Source organism: Miscanthus floridulus, chromosome 2, assembly GCF_019320115.1.
Source record: "Miscanthus floridulus cultivar M001 chromosome 2, ASM1932011v1, whole genome shotgun sequence".
NCBI classification, from domain to species: domain Eukaryota; kingdom Viridiplantae; phylum Streptophyta; class Magnoliopsida; order Poales; family Poaceae; genus Miscanthus; species Miscanthus floridulus.
The window spans coordinates 70474070-70496663 of NC_089581.1; the positions used below are offsets into that span (position 1 = coordinate 70474070).

The following is a 22594-nucleotide window of genomic DNA, read 5'->3' on the forward strand; positions in this document are numbered from 1 at the left end:
ACGAAACGTGGATGCCAAATCTGGAGGAGTGAATTGCTAAGGACATAAACAATTTATATATCAAATCTTTGTAATATATATATATATATATATATATATATATATATATATATATATATATATACATAAAATAACGTGTGTATATATATGATCATCATATATATTTGCATGTACGTGTATATTCGTTTGTTATTTATGTACAAAGTTCGAACGAAAACTTACACGTGCGAAGTACACATATATATTACTATTAGCAGCATATTCGAAAATGTATTTTAATATCAAAACTAATCATTAAATGAAAAAAGAAACCAGAAAAAGAAAAAAAAAGAGGGACATTTAGTCCCGGTTGGCGGGACTAAAAGTCCTGCCCCGTGGCGGTCCCTGGCCAGACCTGGAGGCCCCCTTTACTCCCGATTGGTGTTTTCAACCGGGACTAAAGGTCCCCTTTAGTCCCGGGCGTCAAGCCGGGACTAAATGAGGGTACCTTTAGTCTCGGATTGGTGCTCCCGGTTGGGAAACCGGAATTAAAGGGGTTTCTCAACCGGGAGCAAAAAGCCTTGCTGCACCCGTGCTTCCTAAGCCCACTAGTAATAGCTTATTGTCAAAATTTTTGTAAAACTCAAATAAATGAAGTCTAGCTATGAATTAAAACATCGATCATGTTCGCTTGTCTTATGAACCATACTATTTCAGCGAACGAACAATGTTTTTCTCTCACAACAAATCAGCGAACACGAACAGGGCCATCGTAGCTGAACAGATAAAATTATTTAAATAGGGAAGAGGTTAATGCATTAAATTTCTATCAAATATGTACATAAATAAAAGGAACTAGAACGTCGTATGAAACCGAATCAGCATTTATATTTTTCACAACAAAGTTTGAATTCTTCCCAAACTTATAGGAGCACTGCTCTACAAATATTTGAAGTTCATGGTTGCCTAGTCCCTTAACCGAATGAACCACCAGGATCTGCTTCATGCCGCTGCATTCAGATGTTTCTTGAACCATACTCCAATGTTGAGGAAGCTTTCGAAATCAGACCGCGGTCTGCAGAGAAAAATCACCAAATCCGAGCCCAATTCAAAAAGGGGAAAGGGATGGCCAAACAAGCCTCGCTGCATGCGACCGAAGAACAGAATTAGCTTACAGATTGATTTCATGTATGTCCTCTGGGAACATCATGATTTTGACCTCGCCTCCTCTTTGTCTCAGGCCCCTCGCGTACTGAAATTATGTGAAATCAAATATGTAAACAAGAGGCATCTGAGAAGATAGGACGGGAATGCAGAGACAAATTAGTATGGGAAGTTCGGTCACATGAAATTCTATCATCGTAGTATAAATAAAAAGAGGCGTACCCAGTGTAGATAGCTCTCACTCTGTGCGGGGTCTAGAAAAGGGTGTTGGTGGCAAGCTTTACCCTCCCCTGTGCAATGCGAGGAGACCGCGACTCAAATTCGGGACCTTCAGGTCACAGACGGTAAGACTCTACCGCTTGCGCCAGACCCGCCCATCCATCATAGTATAAATAAGACTAGCTAAAATATTTTTACAGCAATGCGTTGAACTTGAGACCCATCTGTAGTTGTAAATGTGTTACCACATCTTTCCTTGACGAGTTAGAATAGATCCGCTGAAGCAGATCTCAAGAGATATTCATGTACCTGTAGGCCATTATAAACAGGTACTCGACGATCAGCTCCACCAAGAAGCCTAAGAAGGGGCGCTTTCACCTGCACAATCAGAAAAGTTCCATTAACCATACACTACTAGAAACAGTAGGTATGCCGAGTGTCTGGTATTTTGCCGAGTGCATTTCTTCAGGCACTCGGCAAACAGTATCTTTACCGAGTGCCTACATGTAAAAACTCGGCAAAACAAATGCACTCGATAAAAAAAAACTTATTTGTCAAGTGCAGAAAATAAAACACTCGACAAACAACAATAAGACACTTGGCAAAGAATAGACACTCGGCAAAAGGTCGCCACGTGTGCCGGCCGTCGACCAGGGTGGTGGCCGTTAGTACTTTGCCGAGTGTTCTTATCTGGCACTCGGTAAATAGGTTCATTTACCGAGTGTTTTATTTTGGCACTCGGCAAGTTAAAAAGTTTTTTTCCTCCCCTGACCTTGAAACTTTTTCTACACTCCATATACAACATGTGGTACTCAATGTTAAAATTTAGTATATTTCTGGATCTGTTTGCTATATTTAATTAATTTATTGCCTTTAAAGTATTTTTTTGCTATAAGTTAAATTTGAACTGCAAGTGATTCAAATAATATAATAAAATAAGTACAAAAATGATATTCATGTTATTGAGAACCGTGTGAGGCCATATCCGAGAAATGAAAGGAAATTTTGAACATCTTGTTCACGAAACCCGACCACGAACGTGTAGCCGAATGATTTTTAAATTCTTAAAAAAACAAACGAAGTCTGAAAATCATGAGATTTGTCAAGATCTCATGATATCATACGTGGAGGCCATGGTAAAAAAATGAGAAGGTTTCGCACAATCAGTCATGTATGATGTTTACAAACCGAAGTATCTCAGAAGAAGAATCCTATCATTGAGAAGGATTCGGTAAGATTTGGAGTCAAAGTGACGGTCGAATTAGGGTTTGACTTCAAAACTTTTTGTATATGCAATAGAGAACATAGATTAATTCATGTGTAATTTTGGTAAATTTTTTGATCCATTCGATAATTTTAATTTGTTAAGTGCAGTTATAGAATTTTAATTGATATACATTGAATTTGAGCTACAACTATATGAAATAATAAGTTTTTTTCCTCCCCTGACATTGAAACTTTTTCTGCACTCCACATACAACATGTGGTACTCCATGTTAAGATTTGGTATATTTCTGGATTCTGTTTGCTATATTTAATTAATTTATTGCCTTTAAAGTAAATTTTTTGGTATAAGTCAAATTTGAACCGCAAGTGATTCAAATAATATAATAAAATGAGTAGAAAAATAATATTCATATTATTGAGTCCCGTGTGAGGCCTTATTCGGGAAATGAAAGAAAATTTTGAACATCTTGTTCACGAAACCCGACCACGAACGTGTGGCCGAATGATTTTTAAATTCTAAAAAAACAAACGAAGTCTGAAAATCATGAGATTTGTCAAGATCTCATGATATCATACATGGAGGCCGTGGTAAAAATTGAGAAGGTTTCACACTATCTGTCACGTATGATGTTTACAAGCTGAAGTATCTCACAAGAAGAATCCTAGCGTTGAGAAGGATTCTATAAGATTTGGAGTTAAAGTGATGGTCAAATTGGGGTTTGACTTCAAAACTTTTTGTATAGGTAATAGAGAACATAGATTGATTCATGTGTAATTTTGGTAAATTTTTTAATCCGTTCGATAATTTTAATTTGTTAAGTGCAATTATAGATTTTTAATTGATATACATTGAATTTGAGCTACAACTGCATGAAATAATAAGTTTTTTTCCTCCCCTGACCTTGAAATGTTTTGTACACTCCACATACAACATGTGGTACTCCATGTTAAGATTTGGTATATTTTTGGATCCGTTTGCTATAATTTAATTAATTTATTGCCTTTAAAGTAATTTTTTAGTATAAGTCAAATTTGAAATGCAAGTGATTCAAATAATATAATAAAATGACTAGAAAAATGATATTGATGTTATTGAGTCCCGTGTGAGGCCTTATCCAGGAAATGAAAAAAATTTGAACATCTTGTTCACGAAACCCGACCACGAACGTGTGGTCGAATGGTTTTTAAATTCTTAAAAAAACAAACGAAGTCTGAAAATTTGAGAACAAGATGTCACATATGATGTTTACAAATCGAAGTATCTCAGAAGAAGAATCATAGCGTTGAGAAGAATTCAGTAAGATTTGGAGTCAAAGTGACGGTCGAATTGGGGTTTGACTTTAAAACTTTTTGTATAGGCAATTGAGAACATAGATTGATTCATGTGTAATTTTGGTAAATTTTTAGATCCGTTCGATAATTTTAATTTGTTATGTGCAATTATAGAATTTTAATTGATATACATTGAATTTGAGCTACGACTGCATAAAATAATAAGTTTGCTAACTTTGCCGAGTGTCCCTGAGATGGCACTCAGCAAAGATTGGGTTTGTTGAGTGTCAAACCTAGGACACTCGGCAAACAGCTTCACGGGCCCCACACACGCGCATTATAGTTTAGGATTTGGAAATGGGAAAAAATAAAACGTGTTTGCCGAGTGCCCACGATTTAGCACTCGACAAACCTGTATTTTGCTGAGTGTCATAACTGGGACACTCAACAAACAGCTTTATGAGCCCCACAAGCGCAGTAGTTTAGGTTTTCAAAAATGAAAAAATGGGGGTTTACCGAGTGCTAGATCATGGGCACTCGGCAAACCTCCCTCGTAACCACCCCCCGCACCCGACCGCACACACATGGTCACTCTCAAACCCACAACTACGCCCAAACTAGACCACGCCGCCGGCCCCGCACCTGCCCACACAAGCCCCCGACGCTCGGCCTCCCGCCCTCGACGCCCGCCGCCCGTGCGCCCACCGCCGCAGTTTCACCGCCCCGAGAGCCCGCCGCCTCCGTTTCGCCACCCTAGGAGCCCACCGCCGCCGTTTTGCCGCCCCAGGAGCCCACCACGGCTTACCCTATTCCGATCACCACAGAGGAGCTACTGCTGTTGCTGATTGAAGAGCTGCTTTTTCCCAACACCGCGACTCCGAACCAAGAGGTCCAAGAGAAGGACGAGGAGCCCCTCTTGCTCGCCACCGCACCGCCCTCTTCGACCTCATCGCCGCCAGTAAGCACTGCCCCGCCCCGCCTCGCTTCCTCCCCCCACCTACATTCCCTGCTATGCATGCCCGGCCTTTCGAGCCGCATCACCTTTTCTACATAGCATGAACCCAAGCACGAGCGGCCACGAGCTCTCACTCGCCACGGCGCTGCTCGCCGTGCGCACCCTCACAATTACGGCCTCTCTGCTGGCCACTTGCACGCCCGCGAGCACAGATGTCCTTGAGATTTAGGGTTCTACTCGATTCTGAGGTTGGAAACCCCGTTAGTGCTAATTGGTGATTATAGTTTATCTATGAATTTCTAGTACATATTGCTTGTGAGGAAATTGGGATGAAATGATTTAGTCGAGGCACTAGATACTTGTATAGATGATTATGGTTTATCTGCCAATTTGTACTGTTGTTTGTCAGGAAATTGGGATAAATGCTTTAGTCAAGGCACTGGATACTTGTATTGTTTGTTACAGTCGCTCCTAGATGCATGGGCGTGGGGCAATAATTAAAGTCCTTCAGATATTATGTTATTCGATTAACTGCATATGAATTTGAGCAAGTTTTAGTAAGAACAGTTAGTAGCAATTAATCTAGGATTCTCTGGTACAGCATAATTTCTATCAGCTTAGTGATGCTGATTGATGTTTATGGCTTGTTTGTGAATCTCTAATAGTGTTGCATGTGAGATACTTTATAAATTATGAAGGTGGGATAAACTGGGATTGGAATGATTTAGTGGAAGACACTTCTGTGATATTATTATTCGTATTACATATGCTTTTGATGACATAACTACTATGATGATTGCAGCATAAATTATGTTTGATGTTTCATGCAATTATCATGGTCTACCTTTCCACATTACATCTCTTTCTTTTTTTGATGATTGAGGCAATGCTCACAACTGAACCAACCATCATCCCCAAAGTTGACACTACCTTTGTACCTGTTCAATGATAGTTAAAGCAATGCTCAATGGTTGCATCTGTTTTCGTGCATTTCTTCCTACCTCTTCTGCTTTGTGTAGTTTCTAGGCACCAAAGACAGGTACTGTTTATTGCATGTGATGATTTCTTTCTTTGTCTAATTTGATCGTTGGCAAGTTCAAGATGTAAGAATTAATTTTTCACTTTCACCCTATTTGGTGGGGATGATCCATCATAACTGTGTATGTGGTTGTTGGCCATCGTGCCATTGGTTTGTTGCAAGTTGTGGTTACCTCACCATGCAGGGGAGGTGCTGCCGAAATTTATAATTGACACTATTATGTTCCTTTGTTGTAGGAGAGGCCATTGCCAAGATCGTTCTCCACCAACCTCGACTCGTCACTTTGCCCTACCGCAAGGTGAGGCATCCTACACCCCTCTTCCATATGATGTGAAATATAGGATGTTTGTATATCACGTAACCTAGCTAGGTGTCTCACGTTCGAAAGAGATACGGTTGGAAATATACAGATCTTTGCATATCTATATCCGTATCTGTTTTGAATTGTCCATATTTTTTGAACAGTCCGAGGATGTGTAGATGGGGTTAGTTTCCATGCTCTACTCTGATCCGAGATAGAGTTTCGGTAGCATCTCCCTGTTGTTCTCTGGATACACAATCTCCATGCCAGGATGTGTATTTGGAGAACAGCAGGGAGGTGCTGTCAAAATTTTGTCTCGGATAGGAGTAGAGCATGGAAACTAACCCCATCTACATATCCTCGGGTGGGATTAGGACCTATCTTCACCTATTAGACAGTATAGGAACTTGTAGATGCAATTGATTTTATATTACATGCTGATATGTTAGAGGATGGATGGCCGTGAGTGGATGTACACGGGCTACTCTAGTCAGGGTTCGTTCACCGATGAATGGATTGAGAAGACCGATGCTTTCTTGGAACTAGCATTTGCAAGGGTTAAAGGAGCGCGTGACACTTGGTGTCCTTGCAGTATTTGTGCAAACATGCGTCGACAAACAAAGGTGGTCATAGGTAAACATCTTTGTAAGAATGGATTTACGGCGGACTATACCTAGTGGATCTACCATGGTGAATCCAATCATGTGAGAGACAAGGTCATGAGACAATGCATCGAGGATTATGATGCTGATGCTAGGGTAGGAGACATGTTAAATGACTATCATGAAACACACTTCGATGCAGGATGTAGGGAGGAGGAGCTAGAGCCAACCACAAAGGCGTATTATGATATGTTGTCTGCAGCACAACAACCCCTTCATGGGCATGCCAAGATTTCTCAACTAGATGCCATTGCACGCCTAATGGCCGTAAAGTCCCAATTTAGCTTGAGTCAAGAAGCCTTCGATGTTATGCTGACAGTTGTTGGTAGCCTGCTCCCGGATGGTCACATCCTGCCAAAGAGCATGTATGAGGCACAGAAACTGCTTCGTGCACTTAAGATGTCATATGAGCAGATACACGCTTATCCGAAGGGATGCATCTTATTTAGGAAAGAACATGCGGAAGCAAAGTACTGTGTGAAGTGTAAATCATCTAGGTTCCTGGAGGTAGACTCTGGTGATGGTCAGAAGAGGTAGCTCGCCATCCCCGTGAAGATCCTACAGTACCTTCCATTCATATCGAGCATCCAATGGCTTTATATGACTGAGGAATCCGTGAAATAGATGACATGGCACAAATACAGACGTCGATACAATCTTGAGAAGCTGGTGCATCCATCCGATGGTGAAGCATAGACAAGGTTTGATATGATTCATCGTGAGAAAGCTCTAGAGGATTTATATGACTGAGATTAATTATGCTTAATTTTATCTTCTTATATGTCATATACTTGATGATGTAGGTGCCTCCGTGGTGGTGCGCCTTTGATCTACAGTGTTGGGCTCGGATTATGGACAGGTGGTGCGACCCCGTGTGGGAGGAGAATCACAACGCTTGCCGGGAGTGGCATTTGCTGATGCCGAGTGCACCACACCATCAAGGCAACCTCAACCTCTCAGAATACGCGGCTAGATGGGTATGCGAATTCATTTCTTTATTCTAATGCTCAACTCTGCATAATTTCTAATCATATTGTTTTTTTATAGTCTGTGGCACATGGTGGCTAGCCTTGCTCCTAGTTTGTGGCATATGCTTTGGCCCACAAGGGGAAGGCGATGTTCGACATCACCTACAACCCAGAGGACCTGCCCTCGGCGTATAGCAACGAGTTCGTCCATAGCCGCCTCGATGGATACACATCGATGGCAAGGGTGGTCCATAGCCCAAAGTACGATCTGAGCACCCATGACCTTGATGGAGAAGTGGGCATGAGGGCAAGAGGAGGCAAGAAGCATGGCCGGTTCTGGATTGGCGATGGCACAATCGACACAGCCAGTACTCCCACTCTCTCCCAGATTCGAGCACGGAGCACAGGTTCTAGTCCGGCGATACGCCCATGGTCGGACTCTACACGGTTCCAGATGAACGCACTCTAGGTTATTTCTATTTTATTCATCGTTCATTCATTTTTACATACTTTTGCATTGCATTGTAACATTGGAATGAAATATTGTAGGCTCGGCTGGAATAAGAAACGAGGCATCGGGAGGAGCTAGAGGCGAAGATGGAGGCAGAGCGGTAGAGGATGGAGCAGCAAATGTTTGAATATATGAGGGGTGTTTACGCTGCAATTGGTCAACCTCCACCACCGATGCCAATCCCTCCTCCTCAACCTGCTCCAAACACTGTTTTTAGGCACTCTGAGTTGCTTTACAACTAGTTGTGCAGCAATCTCTTCTCCTTTGTGCAATCTTGACTCACACATGCAATCTCTTCTCCTTTGTGCAGCATCAATCGGTGGCATCGAATGAGCCTCATGATCCAGCGTGGTCGTAGTGGAACTCGTGGCCTAAGTAGACTTGTGATTTTATTTGCATTTGCATTTGTGGATTACCTATGATTATTTGTGGTTGTGAATGAACCTACTAGTGATTTTAAAGTTTATTTGCATTAATGTGTTGTCCATATATCAATATGAACTGCCTGTGATGCCTATTGTGAACTATCTGTGATGGATGTGATATTTATTTGAATGTGGTATGTGGCTGTCACCGAACCTAATAAACTGATTATATGTGGCAGCTTTGCCGAGTGTTACACTGGGCAAAGAAGCCTTTTGCCGAGTGCCAGGGTTAAAACACTTGGCAAAGTGGACGCGTGGCAAAATTCTGTGCATTCTGGGACTAAAATGGCTTCTTTGCCGAGTGTCTACGCTATGACACTTGGCAAAGAAGCCAAAATTCTATGCATTCTAGGATGTGTTTGCTGAGTGCCTAAACTTTAACACACGACAAAGGTAGAAGCTTTGCCAAGTGCCTGGAATATGACACACGGCAAAGGAAGAATCTTTGCCGAGTTCCTGAACTTTAACACTCGGCAAAGAAAGAAGCTTTGATGAGTGCCCAAACTTTGACACTCGACAAAGAAGCATAGTTTGCTGAGTGCATGAGATTTGACACTCAATAAACGCGCCATAACCGTCTCCACTCCGTCACGTTACTTTTTCTCACCGAGCGTCAGTTTCAGCTCTTGGTAAAATCTTTGCCGAGTGCCCGATAGAAAACACTCATGATGTAGACCAGGCCCGATCTTACAAAAGGTATGATAGCGTTGATTGGTGGAGACTCGACATTCACGATCTAGGCTTTGAACCAAGACTGATTCGGACCCCCGCAATCATTATACCATTGCTCTGTTGGTTATCAACCACGCGAACGTGATTGACCTCGCCGAGAAGGCTTTCCTACAAGCAAATCGAGAACACAAGCAAGAACGAGATGAACACAATCTAAAATTGCAAATAAATATGAGGATTATGATAATGAGAAGGAGTTCAAGTCTTTATTCGAAAGGACTAATCGCCACAGGCGAACAAGATCAAGAACTGGGGCCCTGGTTCACAGCAAGCGGCCTTGGCGGCGATAGTTGCAGCAAAACAACGTCTGTTTCATGAGGAAATCAAGAACTAAACAAAACCCAAACCCTAAGGAGAGCGATAGCTGCTATTTATAGAGTCTTGGGCGTCACCCCCCTGGACACGCCCCCTAATGGGCCCAAACACGATACACGGTCCAACGGACCAAAAGACGGTGTCGTAGCACCCTGACAGATTCTGGACGATGACTTGTTTCGACAATTTTCATTGATTCCGAAGGGCTTTTGATGTGAGACCACTTGCATTGGCTTCCTTATCAAATTATCTTTCCAACCATACGTGGATCGTCGAAAACGGAGTCCGGATGCGTCCTGGGTGACCAGTTTAAGGCAGACTCAAACTTGAGTTGCTTTGGGCCTCCACCTCGGGGACTCGAACCGAATTAGCCTCGGGCCTCCTTCTTGACTTGGACACCCTTGCTGGCCTCCTACCCCTCCTAACTATGTGCCAAACATGGTCGTAAGCATGGGTGTCATGTTCTCATCAACTCGGCAAAGAGCCGTTTGACAACACTGTAGATGTCGTGTCCTGTTTGCCGAGTGTTACACTCGACAAATTCTTTGCCGAGTATTTTTTGGGCTTTGTTAAGTGCCTGTGGCATACGGCAAAGCGACTGTTTCTGGTAGTGATACCACCAAAATGATAATTGACCTAATAGTTGAGACAGGGAAAACATACTTTAGAGATATGGGCAATTGGTGATTTCTGATAGAAGAGATGAAGATGGTTGGATGAAGGGGCTTTAGAGGCATCTAGTATATCAAAGCAAGTTACTTTGGCCGCCTCTTAGGGTGTCCACATCGCCCTGAATTCTCCTGGCCATCCGATCCTCCATCGTGTGGCCCAAATTGTTTGTAGCCGCTTCTGTTGGAATCAGCTTCTACCGGCTCCTCATCGCTCTGGGTTCTTTTTGCTAGCTTCTGTGCCTTGTCATGCGAATCTGGTGGAACAAATATATACTCGGCTCTAGCTTCTCCTTGCAGATTCTTCCCTCCTCTCTCTCCCCGTCGGTCTCTCCCTCTCTGTCCTGACGTGAGCAGGGGCGATAGGCACGAGCCGGGTACGGCGATGACGGTGACTGTCCTCCTCCTCCTTCATCCTCCCTCGCCTACCTCTCACCTCCGTTTCTCCCTCCCCTTCCTCACTCTCCCCTTCCCTCTCGATGCTACGGCAGGCGCAAGGCGGTGGCAGGTGCCAGGCGACGGCGCCGCTGCGGGTGATGCGCCGCCGCGGGAGGGGCTCGGCAGCCCCTCCCTCTCCCCCATCCTCCATGCGGCCGCCTGAACGCCTCCTCCCGCTAGGGATCTTGTGCAACTTTGCTCGACGAAACCCTAGGTGCCTGTGCGGCGGCGACAGCGGCGATGAAGCTCGGCGACTGGATTTGACGGTGACTCACCCTCTTCTTCTCCTCCTTTGTCCCATGGCTCCTCCCCTAGATCCTCTCTCCCTCGCATTTTTTTGGAGCGGAAGATCCTCACAATAATTTCTATGGCAATTAAGAACAGTAGATTCTAAAGCTTTTGCTGATTTTATTCCCTTTAATATTTTATTTGCTATTACCTGAATTAAAATCTGCTGGTTGGTTCAAAATAATACCTCTAGGTTAGTAAAAATGGTTACATGTACAATCTTGATATATTACTGTGCATTGATTTGTCATCTCCTCGTAATGAATTATGTCCATTCATTAAAAGAGCAGGAAGGCCAGTGACCTTTTTATGCCATTTTTTCCTTGTGTGATTTACGATACTGATTGGTTAGTGCATATGTCCATGTCCTCCTTCCAGGAGATTCCTGTTTAACTGAAACCAATGAGTTTCCAGAAAGAATGATGCTCTTTTTTTAATGTCATGCCAATTTTATCTCTATCTACACTGATGGACTCCATTTTCTTTGTTTCCTGATGTTTCCTGATGTGCATACCATTTTTTATCTAGACATTTTTACTAAGTGTAGTTACCTAATGCTTAAATCTAGATGAGTTCTTGGTTCTCACATTGGTATTACTAGCTACTTCTGCAATTGTTATTTAGCCTGGTTCAGCAGGACCATGTCACAGAGAAGAAAAAAGAAGAAACCATATGCCTCAATGCATTTTAACTGATTTTAAGGTCAGCGGGCCTAAATCTTGGAATGTTCAAATTGCAATGTCTGTAAAGCTTAGGTTGCCATGTTTTTCTAAGGACATAAAAGCATGGCTCTTACATGCATTTGATATATGTAGGTTGGTGTCCCCCCCTCCCCAACACGAACTGGTGTAGGTGCTCCACGTAGAACCGCTGATCGTCGTTTCGTCGGCTCGCAGGTTCACTTCCTCTCTTGCTCCCCCTTTCTCCTTACCTCTCCTTGCCGGACCTGCCTCTCCCAATGCTCTCAGTCCTCATGGAAGCGGTCTTCCTGACACCTTTGTGCTTTCCCTTTTTTTCTTTGATTATCTTCAATTTGATATACGATTATAGTTGCTCACGGTTTATTGATATACGATATGGCTCACGGTTTTTTGTAAATTCAATATACGATTATAGTTGCTCTTAATGTTAAAAAAAGGTCTGTGGCATTTTCATATCGTCTTGCCAAAAACGTGTCTGCTTAAATCTCTTAGGTATTTTTTTCGTTCGGTTTTACGGTAACTGCTGAACAAATTTCTGGTTGCATCTTGATTAGCCTTCCTAGTCAATTCTCATACACATCAGGTTAAGATTTGCGAATTTGGGACTGCTAGCAGATTGGTACACTTCTCTATTTTAGTTTATTCCTGCTGAATATGTTCATGGGTTTAATAAAGTGAAATATCCATTTCAATTCCATGGCAAGCCAGACATATCGTACATTTGCTCGCGGTATTATAGGGCACCTGAACTAATATTTGGAGCTACGGAGTATTAAAGCTGCGATTGATATCTGCTCTGTTGGTTGTGTATTGGCTGACCTTCTAATTGGTCCGGTGATGCTGCCTTCAAGACCTTATGCATCGAAATAAAATAATGTAGTTTCAGACTATCTGAATTGGTGGCCTCTGAACAAAATGGTGGAAAAGGTACGTAACTTAGCGGTGCCACTTCTAGCTGTACCTTAACCTTATGCAGCAAAAATAAAATGATAAACTTTCAGGTTATCTAAATTGGTGGCTTCTGGACAAAATGACGCTTTACAATTATGGCGGTGGCTTATACCTTGACCCAGTAGAAAATCACACACTAACGGCTGCTTCTTTCTGGGAGGTATGCTAATTTTTAAACCGTTCCTCTGTTTGTCCTTTCTTTACTATCCTAAATGTGATTGAAGGTATGTTTGCAAAATATTTATGATTTAGAAAAGTAATATTTAAATCTAATATAGCTTTGGTTTTCCTTCTCAGTGCCGCTTCATTGAGGGCACCTTGAGAAAGTTCATGTCTCGGGATGATTAGTGTAGCTGTAGCGTACCTTATTTGTGGAAGACAGAAAAATCTAGATTTTAACATTCCAACAACTTAGGTATAAACGCCGTTACATGCACGGTTTGATTTCCGTTTAATCGCGCGCAAAGACGCGCGTGATGGACTAGTATTGCTTTACTTCAGTTCCGCAGGCCACTATGTAACACCAGTCTGGAATGTCAGTGGTGCCAATCATCAGTGACAGGTTGCAGACAGGGTTCCGAGCAGCTGCCACGGCAAATCTGTCTGGAGCCTGCAGCCAAACTGCATATTACACTAGGAACAATAAACAGGAGTATAGCTACCCCGACTCTGAAACCCATTAGCATGCTAACCTGACCAATCAAATGAGTTGTCAGGAATCCACCATGTGAAATCCCAACAACAGCTACTTTAGATGCATCTACCAGCTCTTCCTTAATGGCGAAATCTAGTGCTGTAAGGCAATCTTGAACATCCTGCTCAACAGAGTTGGGAATAGATTGGTTCAGGAGGAACAAAAATGCTGAATTCAACTAGAGTACGTACCTGGGATCCAACTTTTCCAGGAAGTGATTGCAAAGCTTCCTCTCCGTAACCTGGTGTACCTCTTTTTAATAAGATACTAGTCAGATTGGAAATATTGCCATACATAGCTAGTAAAGTGCATTGGAATCCCAAGAGAGTACCGGTAGTTTGTAATAAGCAGATTAAATCCAAGCGAAGCAAGAAATGCTGAAGATTTTGAATAGCTTGATACAGACACTGAGTGTGGGCCACCATGAAGGATTACAACAGTTGGACTGTGCGAACTATCCTTGCAGGACACAAATATGGCCTCGAATGGAAGTTTTCCACCTACAGAACAGGAAAAAACATACTACCTGGATAAAAAATATCACACCCTAACTAATGATATCTCTAGTGTTCAGGGTTATACCATCAGAAAGGTCATCAGAAGGGCTAGGGGCAGGAATTTTAAGTATACTACTGACACTGTGATGCAGTAACAAGGACTTAACCTGCAATAGAAGGCAATGCCGCAGATGAGAATACATGAAGATAACTGCGCTCTTGAAAGCTGTCAAGACAAACATTTATGCAACTCAAACTTCACAGCAACTTAAAAGCTAACCTTACTGTTGGATGCCATCAATGGACTAGTAACTTCATCCCAAGTCCATCTACGTGCTTGACCCTCTGGTGTCACCGGATGTCCATACCTGATGTAAGGAGGGTCGATGGGACTACTTGACACTATACACCATAAGAAAGAGAAAATTACAAGTTTGATTTTAGAAATTTTGAAGCATGAGTTTAGTACCAGTTTACAACTATAATTTTTGAAAGACCAATTTACAACTATAATTACCAGCAAGAACATTGTTGCCATCTAATGCAAGAGCACTCCATGAGTAATATGAGTCTTCCGGAGTTATTCTTGTTACTTTGCCACTGTAAAATGAATCAATATAGGATATCAAAGTGGTTCTTTGAGCTCTGGAACAGGATTACACCAACACCCTATGATTTACCTTAAAACATCTATTGATAATATCACTTCAGTACTTCTCCAAGCAGATGTTAATATCATTGTGCATCCATCAGAGAGCCAAGGATCGGATAGCATGGATGAACAATAGAGGCCTGGAAAACAGCCATCTTCAGGGCACATTACAATAGGCACCTGGGACAGTTCAAAAGCTACTCAGTGAACAGGCTGCAGAACATAACCAATAATTTAGTCAAGAAAATTTTCCTCAAAAAACAAATAATCAAGAAAAAAATAGATGGGCATACCACTTCATTAACATCGAGTTGTTTATCCATTTTCCATTCTGAAGGCCAATTGATTATATGCAGGGAATCCGTTGCATTATGTGCACCACTGTCTACAGCCTGTTTTGAAGATAGAAACACCAGAAGTTTTCCATCCCGGATGTTAATTTGTATAATTATTCAGATAAAGGCCATCAGGGGTCCAACATCAAATCTACTGGAACACTAGTACAAACATACCTGGACCGTGGAAACAAAGCACTGCTAAAGCCTGTGGTTAAGTTGCGCACTACTACACCGGAGTCTGATTTACCATCACTGGTAAAGGGAAATAACATATTATACAAAATGGTACCTGACGATGCTACTAAGTACTGACAAATGCACAGTCAAAGGCCCAAAGTTGTTCTTTCTATTTCAGCGCGTGTTTAGTTTAGGGAATTTGGGCTACTGTAGCACTTTCGTTTTTATTTGGTAATTAGTGTTCAATCATGAACTAATTAGGCTCAAAACGTTCGTATCGTAATTTCCAACCAAACTGTGCAATTAGTTTTTTTTTCGCCTACATTTAATGCTCCATGCACGTATCGCAAGATTCGATGTGATGGGTACCGTAGCACTTTTTTGGGAATTTGGGGTTCAACTAAACACGCGCTCAACATAACAACGATAACTGATAGGCTGACTCTGAAACTGCAGAGTACAAACTCTAAAGTTATGAATCATGATTTTAAGAGGGATGCTCACCTAGCTGGTGTATTGTCAGGCTCGGATCCTTCAAAAGGGCAAGGAATTGCATAAAGAGCACATGGCCTGTTAGAACAGTACTTGATACCAAGTTTTCTAGCAGTGTTCTGGAACCCGTTGTGTTCTAACCATCCAACGAAAACCAGATACTTTTGACTTCCACTTGATGATGCTGGAGCCCAAACAACATGGCCAACACTCAATGATGTTGAAATGCCTTTAGCCGCTCGTACTTCTCTGCATACACCAAAGACAGCAGCGGGTCTTAGGCTTGAAGCCATATTTCCTGATCTAGGAACTAGCTTTTACAAACTGTTGTGTTGATTAATAGGCATGGAACAGACCTGGCAATGTCAAGAACAAACAATGAGAGTCTCCCTTTATTGGAGTATCTTTCACCCCAGTCCTCTTCCCAATCGCCCTGTCCTCACTGGCGGAGCCAAGGGGGGGCTGGCAGGGGCCATGGCCCCCCCATGTTTCACAATAAAAAAAATTAGTAGTATGACTTAATATTTTTTATTTATATTAAGAGGAAGATTATATAAAATTCTTGTTATATATACCTATTAATATCTTCTAGATAATATAATTATACAAAACACAACTAGATAATAAAATTATCGCAATGAAAAAGACCGAGCCGGCCCCCCCTAAGTATAATTCCTGACGGCTGGCCCCCCTGAGTATAAATCCTGGCTCCGCCACTGCCTGTCCTTTCCAGGTATTACAGTCTTCCTCAGAAGAACCTTCCCTTCTATATCCAGAATGATTAAAAGCTGGATTTGGTTCGGTAGGAGCTTCAGCAATATATGCTATCAAGGTCTCTTCTTGATTCCAAGAAATACCATGAAACCTGTAGCAACAAGAATAGTGATGTACTGTCATGCAACTGTAGCTGTGGAAAGCAAAGGTAGAAGTAAATCCAACCACTATGTTTTACTTTTTAGTTTTTCCTCACCATTCATCGGTATAAAGAGGGCCATGCATAGACTTCACTACATGTATCTCCTCCACATGTGATTGATAAACAATTTCAAGCTTAGTGGGGCAACCTTTCTCCCCGTTTCGCACTACAAGAAGCTTCGATCCCGAAGGGGATGGAACAATGACAGACTCCAGTTATCTCAGTGGGGAAAGGAGACCACTGGAAATCCAGAGAGTTGGTGCCAGCTCTTGTAATATGAGAATACAAAATGTATTTTCTGTTGCTGTTCGCCAGTAGGTCTGGCTGGCTAACAGAGAACATTGCTGTGGATCTGTCTTCTGCAATAATAAATTAAGCACTGTTTAGAACTTTGATATGAATTCTGAGAGATCAGAGAAGTATATGATGATTATGGACAAAGGAAGTAAAGTGAAAAGACTGTCCATACCATTGTTGGTTTTTAGGATCAAAGCACTATCAATGCTTGGGACATTGGTAAATTCTTGCAGTAACTTGGATTGGGAGGCATATTCTGTTGGAGGTAACACAGACTTGATTAGCCTGAAAAGCCACAAACCCCAGGCCGTCTCCTTGATTATATATAGAGATAGACATTGTATTGATTACAAACAGCTCACTAGAGCATAGCTAATCAGATAGGTGCCTTGGCAGCCGTACACACCTCTTGGGCTGCCCAAGGTCTTTAATGACTGTAATTAACTAGCATAGTTATCTAGGAAGTGCTTAGGAAGCAGGGCTTATTAACTACATTTCTCCCCCTAAGACCTGCTTCAACTAATCTTGATCTCCTTGATCCCAATCCTGCTCCTCATCTCTTCCAGCTTGGTTTTGCCCAAGGCTTTAGTCAGTATATCAGCGAGCTGATCTGCAGTGGGAATGAACTCTGTCTTGATGCTACCTTCTTCCACACAATCTCTGATGAAATGATGCTTGATTCTAATATGCTTGCTCCTGTCATGGAAAACAGGATTCTTTGCCAAAGCCAGAGCAGACTTATTGTCTACTCTGAGTTCCACCACCTCAACTTTTCTTCCCAACAAATCTGCAAACAGTCTTGACAACCACAAAGCTTGGGTTGCAGCTGTTGTCATCGCCACATATTCAGCCTCACAGCTAGACAGAGCAACAACTCTCTGTTTGACAGACTGCCAGCTGACCAGGCTGGTTCCAAGGAAGAACAAACATCCAGTTGTGCTTTTGCTTGAATCAACATCTCCAGCCAAATCTGAATCACTGTAACCCACAAACCTTGCTTTGCCTGTTGTTCTGGTGTAGCAGAGCCCATGATCTAGAGTACCAGCCAGGTATCTCAAGATCCTCTTCATAGCCTGAAGATGTTCAGTTGTTGGCTTCTCTAGAAATCTGCTAACATACCCTACAGCAAAAGCCAAATCTGGTCTTGTGTGCACTAGGTATCTCAAGCTGCCAACCAGTCTTCTGTACTGAGTTGGATTTATTTCCTTTGCTGTGCTTTCCTTGCTCAATTTCAACCTTTCTTCCATGGGTGTGGTGGCTGGATTACAACCTACCATACCACCAAGCTCAAGTATCTTCTTAGCATAATGGGTTTGCTTCAGAGTGATGCTCCCCTCTGATTGTCTCACCTCAACTCCCAGATAGAAAGACAGAAGACCCAAATCACTCATTTCAAAGGTTTGCTTCATCTTTGCCTTGAAAGCTTCAATCTTCTGCTGATTGACTCCTGTGATGATCAAATCATCAACATAGACTCCAATTACCAGTAGGGAGTCACCTGATCCCTTCGTACATAGCAGCTTCATACACATTCTGCTCAAAACCCATCTGCTTGAGAGTCAAGTCAAGCTTGGCATTCCATGCCCGAGGAGCCTGTCTTAGGCCATACAGAGCCTTGTGCAGCCTGTACACTTTCTTCTCCTCTCCTGGTACTACAAAACCTGGAGGCTGTGTAACATAAACCTCCTCCTGGAGTTCTCCATTCAAAAATGCAGACTTCACATCCATGTGATGTACTACCCATCCCTCTTGTGCTGCTAGGGCAAGCAAAACACGCACTGATTCCATCCTTGCAACCGGTGCAAAAGCATCTTCATAATCAACTCCTTCCTGTTGCACAAAACCACGGGCCACAAGTCTTGCCTTGTGCCTAATTACAGCTCCATGTTCACCCTTCTTCAGCTTAAACACCCATTTCAGTGAAATTGGACGGTGACCAGGACGGGGAGAAACAAGTTCCCAAGTCCCATTCCGCTCTACTGATCTCAGCTCCTCCTTCATCGCTGCTTGCCAATCTGGATCATCTTTGGCTTCTTCATAGCTTGTAGGCTCACCAGAATGGGTGAGATTCAGTTCTATAAACAGCCGCTGCGCCGGCGGAGGGGTTGGCTGATCACCAATAATGTCATGAATCTTCCGATAGCGGAGTTCTTCATCGTCGTGGCAGGCATCCACCCTTTCATCATCATCCTCCAAGGGGGTCACATGCTCAACCTGAGGACTTGCTGGAGCTGGTGTAGGTGTTCTGGGCGACGCAGGCACCTCTGCCTCCGCTGCGGTCTCCTCTGCTTCCGCTGCAGGCTCTCCTTCATTCACCGGAGAGAAACCAGGCGATGCAAGATGTGGCGGAGGAGATAGTGAAGGCGACGCTGAACTTCCTGCTTCAGGGAGTTCCTCCGCCCATGGGAATTCAACAGTAAACTCACTGCTCGCTGCTTCTGGTGTGCCTGCTGCCGGTGATGCCCAGTCCCAGCCGCGGCCTTTGTCGAACACCACATCGCGGCTGACACGCACGCGCTGGGACACTGGATCATAGATACGGTATGCCTTGGCCCCTTCCGCATAGCCGATAAACACGCCAGCCTCGCCGCGGTCATCGAGCTTGCGAAGCTGAGTAAGCTGCCGGGTATAAGCCACACAGCCAAAGACCTTGAGGTGGCCGACTGTTGGTGCCCGGCCGTGCCACGCCTCATAAGGAGTGGCATTCTTCAGCGCCTTCGTCGGGGATCGATTCAGAATGTGCACAGCCGTCATCACAGCCTCCCCCCAAAACCGAGAGGGCATCTGGCGTTGCTTGAGCAAAGCTCGTGCCATGGCCACCACTGTTTGGTTCCTGCGCTCAACAACACCGTTCTGTTGCGGTGAATAAGGGGCACTGAAATGCCGTTTAATACCTTCATCAGCGCAGTATGCAGTAAACTCCGCGACAGTGAATTCGCCGCCATTGTCGGTGCGCAGGACCTTCAACTTGCGCCTGCTTTCCACCTCTGCTGCCACCTTGACCTTCTTAATTGCTTCTGCTACTGCGTCCTTGGATGGCAGCAACACAGCCCACATAAAACGGGTGGCGTCATTGACGAGCAGCAAGATATAACGGTTGCCCGCCGGTGTCGCTAGCGTGACCGGACCGCACAGGTCACCGTGCACCAGCTCAAGCTGATTCTGGGCACGGTATGCTGCTGCAGCCGGAAAAGAACGCCGCCTCTGCTTGGTGGTAACGCAGGTGTCACACACCTGCTCAACATGGTCAACCACCGGCATCCCGCGCGCCATCTCCTCCTTGCTGAGTCGCCGGAGTGCGTCGAAGTGCAGATGGCCGAAACGCTCGTGCCACTGCCACGCCTCTTCATCCTTGCGTGCCACAAGACAGAGAGGTTGTGCAGCCTCAAGATGCAGAATATACAACCTATTCTTCCCTCTGTGTACCTTGGCGAGCAGACGGCGGCTCTTGTCCCAAATGCGAAGCACGCCATCATCAATCACAACCTTGGACCCTCCTTCATCAAGCTGTCCCAGACTTAGGATAGAGTTCTTCAGTGCCGGAATGAAGTAGACGCCATGAAGAACCCTCTGCTCACCGGTCTTGGCTTGGAAAACAATAGACCCGACGCCCTTGATCTCTACCTTCGACGCATCCCCGAACCGGACCGTTCCTCGAACGCCAGTGTTCAGATCAGCAAAGAACTCTTGGCGCCTGGTCATGTGATGCGTCGCGCTGGAGTCCAGGTACCAGCCGCTGTCCACCTCTTCTTCGTCCATGCCGAGATAGGCGCGAGCACGTGGCTCGGAGAACTCGACGTGCTACGCCGTGTAGCTGTGCGCCAGCGTGCTCTGTTCCAGGCTAATGAAGCCATGTGCCAGAAATAGAGCGCCATCTTCATCGCACTCGGCGTACTAGGCGCGCGCCTCATGCCTTCCTTGGTTCCCGCCACGCTGCCCAGCCTGATTTCCGCCGCCACGACCTCCACCACGATTGCCACTGCCGCGGCCAGTACGGTTTCCACCTCCACCGCCGCGCTCTGCATCTTCACGGCGCGGCTGGGGACACTCACGTGCCCAGTGACCCTCCTGGTTGCAGTTGAGGCAGGTGTTAGGGGGAGAAATGTAGTTAATAAGCCCTGCTTCCTAAGCACTTCCTAGATAACTATGCTAGTTAATACCTTCATTAAAGACCTTGGGCAGCCCAAGAGGTGTGTACGGCTGCCAAGGCACCTATCTGATTAGCTATGCTCTAGTGAGCTGTTTGTAATCAATGCAATGTCTATCTCTATATATAATCAAGGAGACAGCCTGGGGTTTGTGGCTTTTCAGGCTAATCAAGTCTGTGTTACCTCCAACATATTCTTCAGATGTCATTGCATCCATTCTGAGTGGGTTCTCTTTCTCCCAAGACATGCACACTTTTATGACCCACTGGAGGGGCAAACTTTACTAGGCTAAGCTAGATCTGCAGTTTACAAAGACATATGTTACACATATTGTAGGATTGCAGCAAATTTTGCTGCCAATACATTAGGGCACATGCAATGTATGGATAGCAGTCAAGCTCCATTAAGCACACTAATCAGTCTCACCTAAACTCTTATTTGGTTACAGCTTGCTATGCAAGTCAATTTTCAAGAGGTTTGCAGTATCAAGGTTCTGACTAGTTTAATTTCAAAACAAATACCAGTCTTACTTCTTCACGAATTCCATTAAAAACCTTGCATTTTCAATATACAAAATTCATGAAAAGATGAAACACTAAAGAATCTAAGATGGAAATCATTGAGTGTCGGTGATAGTGCCTGAGTGAGACTAACTGGACACAACTTCCTGTATTGCCACCTGACCTCCCGAATTCACCTACTGCAAGAGTGCAAAAGTTATATGAAGTCGGAAGTCAAGTAATTCTACTTACTAGGCTAAACTGATCGCAGTAGACATGAACTCATCTTGAACTAGAGTAAGCAGATGATTGAGTTAAGCCAAGTACAGAAGAAAGCAACCATATAGCCATAAAATTGTCCATAACATCAAAACTTTCCTAGCTCAAGTTATCCATTTTACAAAATTGTAAACATTCAAGAAGCACTTATCTAGCTATATTTTATTCACCTAGAAAAGTACTAGAAATAGTGCATATCAATTTTTTATAAAATACTTTACTTCATGAGAAATCCAACAAAATTTGGTTCACCAAAATGGGACATTCCTAGATCAAGATATGATTTTCCAAAGTTAGAACAAAAATCTATAAAAGAAATAACAAAAACCCTAAACCGCAGTCACTGATGTGTGGGACCCAAGTGTCAGCGGGGTCCACCTGTCAGCCTAACCGAAATAGAGGGGCGCATTTGACCGGTGCTAGCTCGCCAACGGCGAGCTCTCTGACGAAACCGACCCACCTACGTGATCTACTCACTAACATGCGTCGATTGGTACCCGTGGTGGCAGCGCGGACGCACCGGAGCTACCTCGTCGTTGGCCATGGTGGCACGGCAGCGCCACCCTGAGGTACGACGGCCGCTACAAGCCATGGCAAGGCTCGGCGAGAAGTGCACAAGCTCCGCGGTGACCAAACGAGTCTACTGAGGCTACTTAGACTAGGTGACCAAATGAGTCTACTAGAGCTACCTCGTCGCCGGCCATGGCGGCACGGTGGCGTGGCGGTGAGAGCGCGACGGTGCTGCACGTCGTCTTCCATGCCGGTGAGGCAATCGTTCACTGTAACGTC

The 22594-nt window shown here is 44.0% G+C and overlaps 1 pseudogene; it reads right to left on the minus strand.

The window, feature by feature from the left end:
• Nucleotides 1-948: 948 nt before the first annotated feature.
• On the minus strand, nucleotides 949-21273 carry LOC136539088 (acylamino-acid-releasing enzyme 2-like; annotated as a pseudogene).
• Nucleotides 21274-22594: the final 1321 nt, after the last annotated feature.